The sequence below is a fragment of the Lacerta agilis genome, chromosome 2 (genome assembly GCF_009819535.1).
Source record: "Lacerta agilis isolate rLacAgi1 chromosome 2, rLacAgi1.pri, whole genome shotgun sequence".
Taxonomy (NCBI): Eukaryota; Metazoa; Chordata; class Lepidosauria; order Squamata; family Lacertidae; genus Lacerta; species Lacerta agilis.
Genome location: NC_046313.1, coordinates 64,531,509 through 64,545,670, shown reverse-complemented (window position 1 = coordinate 64,545,670; position 14,162 = coordinate 64,531,509). Strand labels below are relative to the sequence as shown.

General features: G+C 46.4%; 1 protein-coding gene across 4 annotated transcripts in view; it reads right to left on the bottom strand.

Moving 5' to 3' along the window:
* The window catches only part of CPLX2 (complexin 2), a 121,791-nt gene that overhangs the window by 19,550 nt on the left and 88,079 nt on the right, over positions 1 to 14,162 (bottom strand). Inside the window, exon 1 of one of the 4 annotated variants that reach the window (XM_033140398.1) lies at positions 9,870 to 9,969. The exons of 2 other annotated variants lie outside the window; for them this stretch is intronic. The gene's annotated coding sequence lies outside the window, so the exon portion shown is untranslated. Of the gene's footprint in view, positions 1 to 9,519; positions 9,793 to 9,869; positions 9,970 to 14,162 lie in introns of those variants that run through there. One more of the 4 variants, XM_033140395.1, reaches the window with a different exon arrangement.

Genomic DNA, 14,162 nt, shown 5'->3' with positions numbered 1-14,162 from the left:
AGAGCAAGGGGAGAGTGAGTGGCAAAGCTGCTGCCTGCTTTCCTCAGCCACGACCTGGCCGTAGCATCTCCCCTGCCAGGTCAGGCCTGACCTGACCGCAGAGAGGAGGAGAGTGAGCAACAGCTTCCCCACCCCTCTCCTACTGTGGTACCCCTCGGGGGCATGAACTGTGGCACCCCTTGGGGGCATGCCCCATGCGCTCGCCCCGGACAGTGTGGGCATATGCTGTGCCGCTGCAGCCCAAGCAGGGATACCAAAGATCAAACCTTCGGCACGCAAGGCAAATGCATTACCACTGAGCTACAACCCTTCCTTTTGAGAGGGGTGTGACAACTCCCAGGGATGGGAGGAAGCAAGATCTCTTCATGAATTCCAAGTTATCATTAAGGTGGTGCTGTGGGTTAAACCACTGTGCTGCTTGGGCTTGCTGATCAAAAGGCCGGCGGTTCGAATCCCCGTGACGGGGTGAGCTCCCGTTGTTTGATCCCAGCTCCTGCCAACCTAGCAGTTTGAAAGTGCATGTAGATAAATAGGTACCGCTCTGGCGGGAAGGTAAACGGTGTTTCCGTGCGCTGCTCTGGTTTCGCCAGAAGTGGCTTAGTCATGCTGGCCACATGACACAGAAAAACTGTCTGCGGAAGTGGACAAACGCCGGCTCCCTCGGCCTGTAAAGCGAGATGAGTGCTGCAACCCCAGAGTCATTCGTGACTGGACTTGATTGTCAGGGGTCCCTTTACCTTTACCTTTATTAAGTGATAGTCCTCCAGCCACTTCATTTTGGAGTAGTCCTGCTGGTATACATTTATTTATTCTGGGTTAAACACTTTTGCAATTGCACAATTGCAGATGAATTTCTTTTAGAACCACAGCTTTAGAAGTGGGTGGAATCACCTTTCATTGAAAGATTAATTCCATTGTAAGGAGGCAGGAGGAGATCTCAAAGGTGGAATGTCTTCTCCATTGTAAAGCATGTAGTGCGAGAGGTGTGAGTATGCATCGGGGTAAATGAGGCTTGGAAAACGACGCTGGCTGGAAAATTCCCATCCAGTAATAGATAAATGCTAGTAGTAATAATAAGCACAGGAATCACAGCCATCGGAGATGGAAAAGGCTGATGAGCTCATCCATGACAACTGCCCACCAATGCAGAATAAAACTGGCTGATCATGTTTCTAGCCTACAGACCATCTGGCTGGCTATAATCCCCCTCCCCTTGCAACCAGCAGTGTTTCCATCTTGCAACTTGCAGAAAAGAGAAAACGATACAAATCAAAATTCACAATAAAGCAATTAATGATGCATTCTAGAAGGGAAAAACACAGGGCTTGTAGGGGCTATCGTTTTTTGGACTAGTACTCAAGACATGGGAAACATAGGATTGTGAGCTATATAGAACCTTCCTGAGGGTTCAAGCGTTCCAAGATCAACTCCCACCCTTCTAACCCAAAGTCAACCAGTCAACATGAGCTTGGTTCAGCTAAACAGTTTTTCAGAAAGAAACAGGGTTGAACAGCAAGCAGGCACTCTAGTTAGATTACAAACTGTCTGGCATTGCTGGAGAAACAAGGTTACATTCCTCATAGAAACAAGGTAGACCCCCCTCCCCAACTGTTTAAAGCAAAATACAAAAAAAACTTTCCCCCAAAGAGATATAAATAAACCAGCTTGCCCATCTTAAATATTACTAGGCCAACATGATCCCTTATAAGGCAAAAACTGTTTTATACAAGTAGCCTTATTATCCACTGCAAGGGGAAGACAATAATCCCTGTGAATTTTCAGAGGTGGCACTCATTTCATTTGCGATGTGATTTACAAGGCAAGAGTCTTCTTCTTCACCGCCACCGTCACCATCTATATCACTTTTCATGTCAAAGTGCTTTACAGTCCTTGTCACATTTTTCATGCTGTTGTAGATCACAAGTATCTTTATCTACTTGGACGGCTTTAAAAGATGATTGGACAAATTCATGGAGGATAAAGCTATCAATGGCCAATAGTCATGATGGCTATACTCTGTCTCCATGGTCAAAGGCAGTCATGATTCTGAATACCAGTTGCTGGAAACTGCAGCAGAGAAGAGTGTTCTTGTGCTCAAATCCTGCTTGTGGGTTTCCCATAAGCACCTGGTTGACCACTGTGAGAACAGGATGCTGGACTAGATGGTCCATGGGTGGGATCCAGCAGGGCTCCTCTTACATTCTTATACATTTGGGAAATAGAGGCTGAGAGACAACAACTCACAAAAGGCCATCTGATGAGCCTACTAATGGTAATGGGATTTGAGCCCAGATCACCCCAGTAGAATGCCATCGCTCCATCAAAACCAAACTGGCTTTCCCTGCTGATACTTCATTATGCACACAAAATGGAGTGAGAAGGCAACAGTTACATATACACAAGAATGAATGGGAATTGAGGTCCAATGACTGTTCATCATGTTAAAATCAGGGGATTGTGCAATGCTAAGAAATATTGTAAAAAAACAAACAAAAAAAACACACCTCCCCCTTGCACTGAGTATTTTGCTTGGACACAAGCAGAAGTAACATCTCAGATCACTGCAGCAGAATGGTAAGGTGCAGGTTTCCAACAAAGGAAACAAATACTCAACCTCCCAACCAAGTGCCATATGGAGTCCCATCTGCAGAGTTAACAGCTTGAACCCTGTGTAGGGCAGTGACAGTGTAGCCCCTGTGCAGACCTGACAATAGTGCCAATTGCTCTGGCCTCTGGACAAAGAAGATACTCTGGCTGTCGCTGGTTCTTGCAAAGACATTCAGAAGTTAGCACCACTGAGCTCTTTATTTGCATTGCTCTGCTCAATATACAAACAACCTCTCTCTCTCTCTCTCTCTTACACACACACACACACACACACACACACACACACACACACACCATGTTAGAGACTCCCAGAAAAAGGTTTTGAGAAAACAGTCACATACTCCGCTGGGTCAAATTCAGGGCTTGTCCTGTCATTAGGCAGAGTGAGGTGACTGTGTCAGGCAGCAAATGCTAGAGGGGGGAGGCAGTGGAGAAAGCCTCCTGGCTGTACCCTAATTCTGGGGGACAGAGCTGTGTGTTGTGTGTGCCATAGGACCTGACTTGAACCCTTATAACTGCTGCCCTCAGGTGTGGTGGAAGACAGAAGCCTATTGCCGGTATTGAAATTAAGATTCAACAGTCAGTTCATGAAATTAGGTTGGGGGTGTGCCATCTTGTCCTTCATCTCAGGTAGCAAAATGTATTGTGCTGGCCCTGGACTAACTAGATGTGACTTAAGTGAATCTGTATTTAACATGCAGGTCTTTTTAAAAGATGCATACAGCGCCAGTTGGGTGGGTAGGGGTTCATCATTAACAGGATCACAGCTGGAGCAGATGGAATTTTTAACACTTTCCTCCCTTACTGCAGTCTTGGGGAACCCCCTTCCTCCAAAGCTGGTATTTGCTTTGGGAAGGAAGCTTTCCTTGGTGTCAGTGGGAGAATTTCCCCTCAGATAAATACCAGCTTAAGGGGAGAGGTTTTCCTTAAGAGAAAGAGAAGACAAGGTTTAATTCTCCCTCCAAAGCAGCTGGGAATGCAAAGATAAGTTTAACAGTCACATCAAGTTAGGCCCTCAAAGACCACATACACTTAGAATAATAAACATAAAGAGCAGACCCTTCTGGGTGTTAAAACCAGCAGAGAGGGTCCTCTTCATAGTTCTACCAACCCTCAGAAGTTGGTTGAGTGTGTGTGTGTCAGCCTAGGAGAGGGCATTCTCTGTGGCAGTCCTTAGGGCTCAGATTTCACCCCCCATGTACCTGGCACCTTCATTATGCAGTTTGCTGAAGGCACACTTTTTTATCCTGACCTTTGAACTCTAAGAGTGATATTTGCAGGACCGACCCCATTAATGTGACTGTAATTTGTCTCAGACTGTTTTTCTAGTGTATTTTAAATAACTAGGATATTAGGGTGAAGGGCTGGTAACAAATGGAATGAGGAATACTCGTAAGGACATCAGCACTTGCAAAGTGGGAGGTGAGCATTAATTTGCTGCAAATATGGAAAGAGGAAACTGCTGGCATCGGTTTCCCAGGTCAGATAGTTGTGGCAAAACAGGTACATGTGCAAGTGATGAGGTCCTTATGGTTTTTCCAAGGGGGAGGTAAATTACATCAAAAAACATCCTGCACAAAGAAGCCTTCAGTTGTAAAAAGTTTCTAAACACACCACCTGCATCAAATAGTGTGGAGTCCACATTATATCCCAAACACAGTTTTTCTCACTCATGCACATACTTCCTTTCTCTCTTTCTCATACAAACACACATACACACACATCCTCACTGACATGCACAGGCCACCAGGCTCTCCTTATAATAATTGTATTCTCTGCCTCAAAATATATATTCTTTTCCAACAATGCAATTCTCTCTCTTTCACCCACCCACACAGAGTCTACCAAAAGCCATATGTTCAGGCTCTCTCACATAAAACGGACACGTATAGACATGCACACCCACAGTTTCTCCCACACCGATTATCTCAAGCACAGCAAGCTCTCTTCCTCCCCCACAATTAGTAGAGAAAGAGACCCTCTCTCATTCCTTCCTCTGTTTAGAATTGCTCCACTGTCTCTTAAGCTTCATTTTGTGTGTGTGTGAGCATACATGGATTAAGGCCACTAAAATTCCAAAGGGGGGGGGCAGGGGAAGAGCATGAAGGTGCATGTGAAGGAGTAGCCTGAGGGTCAATTCACAGGACCATCAGGCAAATGGTGATGGGTGGAAACCATCACAAAATTCCTAGCGATCCTTGCTCCCTGCCTGTGGCTTTTATGCAATGCAAAGGTACAATCAGACAAGGATTGTATGTTTCACATTGTGCCACAGATTCCTATTGAGAGTGGTTTTCAGTGTGGTGTAAAATCAATATAAAATTGTGTCAAGAACAGTTCATCCTGGGTGGACAACCCACCTTTGAACTATCTCAAGTGGATTTCTTTCAGCCACCACATGCTCAATGGCTGTGAAAATTGATCTTTGTAAAAACTGGAAGTCCAGGATGATGTGAAAATCTGCACTTTGGGGTTGGACTAGATAGCCACCAAGGTTCCTTCCAGCTCTAAAATCCCATGATTCTATAACCTCATGACATTCTGTGAGCCTGTGAGTCCAGCTAAATAGGGCTCATAAGAGTGAGAAGCACCATCTGGTCACACTGTACAAGTTGCAAAATGGTGTGGGAGGAGAGACTCCATTTGGAAACCAGCCCCACAGTGGTCTGAGTGTAATCTTTAATCCCCAATGAACCACCAGTAATGTCGCCCTTCAGCACCTGCCCAGACTTCTTAAGGAATCTTTCATTTCGGTGCTCTAGGAAGAGAGCTTAAGAAGCCAGAAAGATTTGAATTTTCAGCATAGGTAGATTTGAGGTTGTTTGGCACACCGCATTGCACCAAACACCAAGTTCAGCAAAAAGTTACAAAGGAGAAAGGCAATAAGTACTATGCCTACACTACAAATGTTCAACTACTATACCAAACCACCTTGTAGAATTCTTTTTTGTTTTGTTCTAAGGACAGGTCTGTCCAGCCACCAACAGATGCACTCTGCGTAAGAGAGTGTCTTGCAAGTGAGTGAGTCCGTCCTTGTCCTTCTCTTTTAACAGGATGGGCAGAATAGGAAAAACAAATTCTTGACCCACTTGGACCTGGATGCAGGCTCCCTCTTTTAGAAAGAATACTAGTCACATTATTTTGAGTTCAGCTCTTTAATCCATGACTGACTGGTTCCTTTGAATTTGCCTTATTTCAGCTGCCACAGCTGTTGCCCATCTAGTACTACTGTCCCCAGTACAGAGAAGTTGCTGGAAATAATAAGAGGGGAGCCCTTGCTGTTGTGCTCAGGTACTGCTTGTGCGCTTCACATGGAAATCTGGCTGGCCACCATGAGAACAGAATGCTGGACTAGATGGACAACTGGTATGATCTGGCAGGGCTATTCTTAAATTAATTTTAATCTTCCATCTATGCACCTTAATTCAGCCACTAATGAGAAGTGATCTCACTGTCAGCCTGATTCTCTACAGACAGAAGTTAAAGGATGGTAAATGAAACAAAGACACAATCAACTACTTTTGGAAAGAGTCACCAGCCAAGCTGTGACTAGTGTTTGTGGCTTGCACCACATGAATAATCTAGGATGAGACTATATTAAATAAGCTTGCTTTGTTTACATTTTGGGAGACAAGCATATGGCCAGGTGTGATGGAGCCATAATGTGTATTTAATAATGTATCCAGGTGGTGGTATATGGAAATACAAACACACGTGCGTGTAAGTGGTGCATAAATAGTGGAGACCCTGCATTGACAATCAGGATGTGTAACAGAGAAACTATTACAGAAACTACGTCAAATAAATGATTATATGGTGTGTGGGTGTGTGTGGGTGTGTAAAAGAGAGAGGGAGAGAGAAAGGGAATTGAGGTAGGTGGAAGATGGAGACAGATACACGATCCTTAGTTTAAGTAAGGAATCACTAAGCTCAGCTCCAAATCCCATATTCAGTGCTGGGGCTGAAGCTCTAGAAGATGTAATTAAGGAGAGGGCCTCTGAGCATGAACAGAACACAAAACCACAACTGATGTTACAGCAACTGCTGACAAATGCATGCACAGAAAACCAACGTGGGTGCATGAAAAGCTGAAGCCTAAGTGTCAGCACTTGCTATCATGTCTGAACCAGCTCTAAGTGACCACATCTTTGCATCTCCAGAATTACAAGGGAAGGACCTCTAGACGAGAAAGTAGAGTTTCCAGGTAGGTTTGAGCCCCAGGACTTCTCTCCACACCCCAAAAATTAAGAGTGGTAAGCCAGAGTTTCACAAGCGACACAAGGATCCCGTCAAGGAACCTACACAGTGCCCAGATGCCAAATGGTGCCCGATAACTGTTAAACAGCAAAAGTGGCTAATGGCATATCACACATATTCCAAGAGTGGTGCATGACATGTCAGAGTGAGTGGGAGAAAGATGTATGCAGCATTATATAAAAACAGCAGTTGTATACCTCCTGTAAATTATCCACCATAGGACATGTGAGGAAGCATGCATGGGAGAATTTAAAACAATGCAAAGGAGTTAGGTGTTAGATCAGGTTATATTAACTGACTTTGACACTGGAGGTACAAAGAGTGTCCCTGAGCATTGGAAGCCACAGAAAACAGGATGTGCATGACTGAGATGTGCAGCATTACATGGGACTACATGCACACAAAATGTAACACATCTGCGTTGTATGGCAGCTGTGTTCATAGGTTGTCATTTGTTGTGCACTCTGTGGAACAATGGTATCTTGATGTTGAAGAGAGGGGGGCTGAAATGGTTGAGGAATTATGTCTGCATTAGATGTGCATTTGTGAGATGTTTCTTTTTTCAAGGAAATTATGCAGAGGATTATGTGTGCTGGGGGAAAGAAATAGGCGAAATAAAATGGAACAAGCAGCCCGGAGAGAGTGAGAAAGACTGGAGAGATATAGCTAGGGATGTTTCTGCTTGATATTGTGAGTCAAATGTATGATTTAATGGACATTTTCATAAGTGTTGCTTGCATCATTTTTTCATATATTTTTTTAAAAAGAAAAGGCTCAAAGGTTACCGGTATTGAAAATTGTCCTTCTGTGTATGTGCACAAACACATTCCACAACTTTTAATTCCCTGGAAATAAAACCACCTAGTCCAATTAACCTGAATGCATCTAAATGGGAACCTGGGCTTAAGCGGATTCTTAGGGATCAGTCCCTGCAAAGTGTTTGTAATGCCTGCGTGTGCCTGAGACACACAGTGTATAAAACTGCGTGCATGTGTTTGTTTGTTTGTGTGTGTGTGTGTGTGTGTGTAAAGAGAATTCTTTGCTGGTTAGCATATCAGCCTTCTGGGGCTGTTGGTTCTGGCACCTGGTGCATTTAGCCAGGAACTCCGGCAGCCCCCTCCTTGCCCCGGGGATGAATGAATGCTGGCTGTCGAGTTTGCCCTGCCGTTGCACGCTTTGCTGCCCTCCGCTGAGTTTCTAAAGATCCCGAAGAGGGGAAGCAGAGCGGAGCTGCGGCTGTGCCAAGCGCTAGCCAAGGAGCACCAGCTGCTTCGGGAAGGACATGCAAGGGACCCGAGCCCGAGTTAAGGGTGCGTTTCCAAATGACACCACACTGACGACCCCGAAAGCCGAACATCCTAGACCCCGAACCGTGCCCTGCGCCGGCGAGCGGGAGGGAAGCCACGAGAAAACTTGCTTTGCTTTTCATCCCTTCAAGCACACATGGATGGATGCTCCCCGGCCCCAGCCCCGCCGCGACAGAGCCCACAAAGAGCCAGCGAGCGAGGAGGGCTCCTCGTGCCCCACTCGACCGCTGGAGCTGCGCGGCTGCCTAGCAAACACAGATCTCCCAGGCAAGGGCAGAGAGCGAGGAACCAACCACTTGGTCGCAATCAGGTGCGACCGCGATCATCCCCGGCGGATTTGCTTCAGCTGCAAAAGCGGGCAAGGACCTGGTCCGGTCCGGGTTAGTCTCCTGGCAGAGACAGATGCGCACGCAGCCTGTGGGTCAAGTCCCAGAGGCAGGCGATGGGCGCAGAGGGTTCCCAGGATTCCTGGGAGTTGGCGTGGCGTGGGCGTGTGCGCACCCACTTGTGGGTCTCTCTCCGCATTTCCTTGAGGTGGTTCTCGTGTACCATGCGCGGGCGTCTCTGGAAGAACGCATGTGTGTATGTGACTTAGCTCGCGTATGGTTTAGCACCACATGGCACCCCCTCACTCCCAAGTTCACCCCCTTCCCTAGTACAAACCCTACCGCTCTGACTGGGCGGCGAATAACGCACGGCTGTCCCCGATCTTCTACCCGCGCACCCCACCTTACCCAACCGTCATCCGCACTGCCGAGTTATTAACATGCAGAGCAGGAGACAGGCGGGCGCCCGCGGCTCCGCTCGGACGTTCAGGGCTGGGCAGCGGGCAGAGATCGCCACCTGCCGCGGCGAGTCCCTGAAGCCTCCGCTCCGTGGGCGAAGCCCGGAGAGGGCAAATCAGCACTTGGACAGCTCCCTCCGCGAAACCTCCCTGCCTCACACAGGGCATGCTTCCGGGGAAATACCCAAAACCAGATCCCTAAACGCAGCGAAGACTGAGGGGAGACAGGGGCAGCTGGCTCCCTAGGCCAACCTTTTCTTTTAAGCAGGGTCACGCTCGTAGTTCCTTCTGAATGCAAGGCAGACGGGGAGACCTAGTAGGGTAGTGCCCCTTGCTGCGCCCACACAGATCCCACCCTCCTTTTCTTGGCTGCAGATAGAGGTGGCTGGAGAAAGAATACCCCACCGGCTGCTGAGGACCCACCGAGTTTCCCAAGACCACACCACCACCCGCGATCCTCGCGGTTCCTCCTCAGCCCCTGCGGGATCCCGTTTTCCCCTCCGAGCCCGGGGAGCTGACCCTTCAGCACCACGCCACCTGCCCCTCCCAGACGGGCTCACTCACCCGCGGCGCTCCAGAAGCCCGTGGCCAGCTGCGGAGAGGTGCTGCTCTCTCAAGTCCTGCGCGCAAAGCCCGCCTCCCGCCTCTTTCCCGCAGCCTGACGACGGTACCTCTCGAATCACTCCTCTCAAACCCTGACGCGCCTGCCCGTCTCTCCCCGCGCTCCTTGACGGAGTGGGTCGGCTCACGCTCAGGTTCCTACAGGCGGAACCTTCCTCTGCCTCCTCTGCTTGGGAACCAACGCGTGTCTTTCTCTCTCTCCCTCTCCCCCCGCCCCGCTACCTTCTTCGACAGTGTTTACCCAAAGGAGGGCTTTCCTCCTTCTCCCTATCTACCCCTCCCAACCTTCTCACCACAAATGCATCGCGGCTCTGTCTTGACCTTCCAAGCATCGTCCCCTAATGAGCTACTTTATTATTCCTGTCATCTCCACCCATCTGGCTGACTAATATTAATCACGCTCCGGTGCGAGAAGCAAAAACAGCGTCTACCTCGTACTGGGTGGTTACTTTTCTCACCCCTGCTGGTCCAGCAATTAGGTGCTGAGAAGAAAGGGGGGGGGCATCATGATCTGGCAGGGACCTTTTGTGGGGGAAGGACCATCAGTTTATCTTCGGTGTTGGATAACAGTTTAGAGAGCTGGTAGAATTCAACTGTTCCAGCGACTAAAGTACCAAGGTAAACCCTAGTCTCTTTACAAAAGGTAAACACTGAGTGCAAAAAATGGCTTTGTATTGCGAAAATACTCTTGGAAAGAAACAGGAAAAAAGGGAGGCAGGGGAGAAACAAGCTGCTTGGCTGGATTTGGGAAGTCTGCTAGTGATTTTAAAGAAAAACTAAGATCTCATTTAGGATAAATCAGAAAGAAAGGAGGGGGAAGGTTCCAAGGAAATGAAACGATTCAGAGTTGGTATTCTACTCCTTGAATCACTCGATTCAAATAAACCTACCAAACAAGACACAACTCTTTCCAAACAGGAAAGAGTGCATTCTGTCCATTTAAATTCAAGGTACTATCTGGACATTTAAAATGGGAAGCCAATGAGTTCCAATTCAACAGGGTTCACTGGATGGATTTGGGCATGCCATTATCTTTCAATCTCAGTTTCCAATCTGTACAACTGGAATAGTAATAAATGCTCACACTATAATAGGGTTATTATAAGAAGGCAAATGCGGAACACTTCACCATGGAAAGTGCTATGTAAGTAATTTCAGACCATTTTCTTTACTGAGGGGCTATTCATTCCCTCTTACTAAAAGGATAACAAGGCTTCTGGCCACACTGGGATGCATGGAAGGCTTCTATAGCAGCTGTAGAATGAGCATAGGAGCATAAGAAACTATCTCATACCAAGTCAAGCTCAGTATTATCTACACTGACTGAAAGCATCTCTCCAGGGTTTCAGACGGGTCTCTCCCAGCTCTAGCCAGAGATGCCTGGGGCTTTATGCATACACTGAGCTATGTCCCTTCCTCACCTCCAAAGGCAACTTCAATAGCACATGCAGTGGCATAGGTTGGGCACCACTGCTTTCCCAGCTTCTGAACACAATGCATTGCTGGCACTAACAGCGGGGAGAAGGGGAGGGTTGAGGTTTAGGGAGTTTGGAGCTGTGCAGGCATGTAATGGCAACAGTATGCAATTGGCTTCACTGCGTCATGCCACACTGTCACCAAATTTCTGAATCATACTGAATTTTAGAAGGGCCAATATAGAGATCTTGACATGGGCTCATTCTGCATACCAGGAACCCCTAGACAGCAAGAGCCATAGCTTCGACTGTGGCACACTGAGAGCCAGTGTGGTGTAGTGGTTAAGAGCGGTGGGCTCTGGTGAACCGGGTTGCCGTCCCCGCTCCTCCACATGCAGCTGCTGGGTGACCTTGGGCTAGTCACACTTCTTTGAAGTCTCTCAGCCCCACTCACCTCACAGAGTGTTTGTTGTGGGGGAGGAAGGGAAAGGAGATTGTTAGCCACTTTGAGACTCCTTCAGGTAGTGATAAAGCAGGATATCAAATCCAAACTCCTCTCCTCCTCCTCCTCCTCCTCTTCTATCAACAACAGTGTACTTAGCATAAATACAGTATGTGTCTACTTCGACACACAAAGTGAGATCTAAAACAACACTTCCAAGTCCATAGACTGTTAAGCAGGCAAAAAACAAAGATTTACCGGTACTTTGCCAGAGGTGTTCGGATAGAAAAGAACCCATGGTATTACATGTGCTATCCATTCCATATTGCTGTCTGTACAGAACACAAAGTGAGATGCTGCAACCTCTGAACAAAAACCTCTTTCAAATCCTAGGATCAGCAGATCCTGGCTCAATGAGACAGAATATAAGCCACATCTTTCTATCTGTAGCCCCACAGCCTATTCTCAGTGTCCCATCAAATGAGCAACCCTTTATTTCTATAGTAATTCTTTCCCTATGGCTGCTGTCAAAGGTTGCCACCGATGCGTTCCACCGAATGAAGAAGCATCTTTAATTGCTCATGCAAAAGTGGTACTATGGAAAACTCTTTTTGGATGGATGTAGTTATTGAGTGTTCACGGTGCCATTATGACAAAATTTTGGAGAATACGCCTTACCTGCCCTATTAAATGGGAAACATTCTCTCTCAGTGCCCTTACTCCCTGTACTCAACATTCCTGATACACCAACTCCTAAATCTTGCTGTTCCACTATGGACCATCTGGAATAGTGTCTTACAATCAAAAGATTATTTTCCAAACTTTGAATAATCAAAGTTACATTAGGCAAGAAAGGTATGCAACCTTTGGACCTCCCACACTGGTTTTCTGACAATTAATCCATAGAGTATAATCTCCTCGTGTCTATGAGCTGAGCCAAGTGTACTACATTGATCAATTCAGTTACCGTATATACTCGAGTATAAGTCGACCCAAATATAAGCCGAGGCACCCAATTTCCCTACAAAAATGTGGGAAAGCTTATTGACTCAAGTATAAGCCGGTTCACCTTTGCCACTGTGGTAGAGGAGGAACGAGCAGCCCAAAGCAGCCCTTTGGGCTGCTCCTTCCTCTTCCTCCTTTGCTGCTGTGGAGCTCACCCCGTCGCAGGGTTTCGAACCGCCATTCTTCTGATCAGCAAGCCCTAGGGCTCTGTGGTTTAACTCACAGCGCAATGTTCCCTTGTGTTATACAGAGAAGGCTGGGATCCTGTCCTGTTTAAGCAGGAGCCAGGGAAAGTGAGCACCTGTGGGGTTTTAATACTTCCTTAACTGATAGGCTTTCTGCCTTCTGGGGTCTAAAGTTTTCATTTATGTGAGCAGTTCAGGTATGGAAGGAGCTGCCTGGGGAGAGTAAAGAACCGCCGTTCTTGTACACTTCTTAAGGAATGGTTGACTTGAGTATAAACCGAGGGCAGCTTTTAAAGCACAAAAAGTGTGCTGAAAAACTAGGCTTATACTCAAGTATATACGGTATGTTAATACAAAAGCACTGTCAAGCACAGCAGCAGAATCCTGGATAACATGGTTCGAGTTTTCTCTCCCCCCAACACCAAACAAAAAGTTTTAAAGCAAGATTTTCAGTTTGCACAAAATATAAATAAATAAATAAAATATGATGATGATGATGCAGGAGTTAGATAATTATTCTGTTCGTCCCCTTCAATAATTCTGACAGGTTGTATAGCTTCCCATTAATATTTGAGTTTGACATTTCTATTACAGAGCATGGCTACAATCCAACTTACGAACAAAAACACATGAATTAACCAGACTTTATACCAGCCTCTGTTGGTCTGCCTTCCCTGGCCCTATGCTTCCCTCCCTAAATTTATATCCCAACTGACTGTGCAGAAAATGTTATATACATGCTAGTCCTTTTATATTTAAAACCCATCATCCTCTGAACAGACACACCGCTGAGTCACTGTGATGAAATACGGCTGTTCTGTACTTTACAATGATTTATACTGGATATTCCCCAGCTTTAATTTTTATTTACTAGCGGAACTAACAACTTGCTGGAAAGCCCGTATTTCAGATGCTTTTAATGATCCATGGCCCTGCCTTAGACACTGGGAGCTAATCAGTAAAGCTAATGACAATGTGGGGGTCCTTTTTTTTTTAAAAAAAAATGTGGACGGAATTAAAATGTCAAAGAAAGCAAATCTGTTGATAAAGAGGGAATGATGTTTATACATTGACCTGCTGTGTTCCCACATGTCATTTAATTTGCATTTCACTACAACAGATAAAAAACCCAGTGAGTGCATTTGCCAAGGCCAGGAGACTCAGCAACCACATCACTACAATGCATTATTTGTGATGAGCTATGTGCATTTGTGTACATTTCTGATCATTTGAGCTTGTGAGCAAGGATGCAGACCTGAAGACCTGTAAATGCAGGTCTCTTCTTGTTCCCAGGTAACAGGGTGTGTCCTTGTGAGAGTGCATGATGATGCGAGTGCCTGTTTACATTAATTGTGAGAAATGTACGTATATATATTTGTACCTTGGTTTTCAAACAGCTTAGTTCCCAAACGTTTTGGTTCCTGAATGTCGCAAACCTGGAAGTGAGTGTTCTGGTTTGTGAACTATTTTTGGAAGCCAAACGTCCGATGGGGATTCCACAACTTCTGATTGGCTGCAGGAGCATCCTGCAGCCAATCA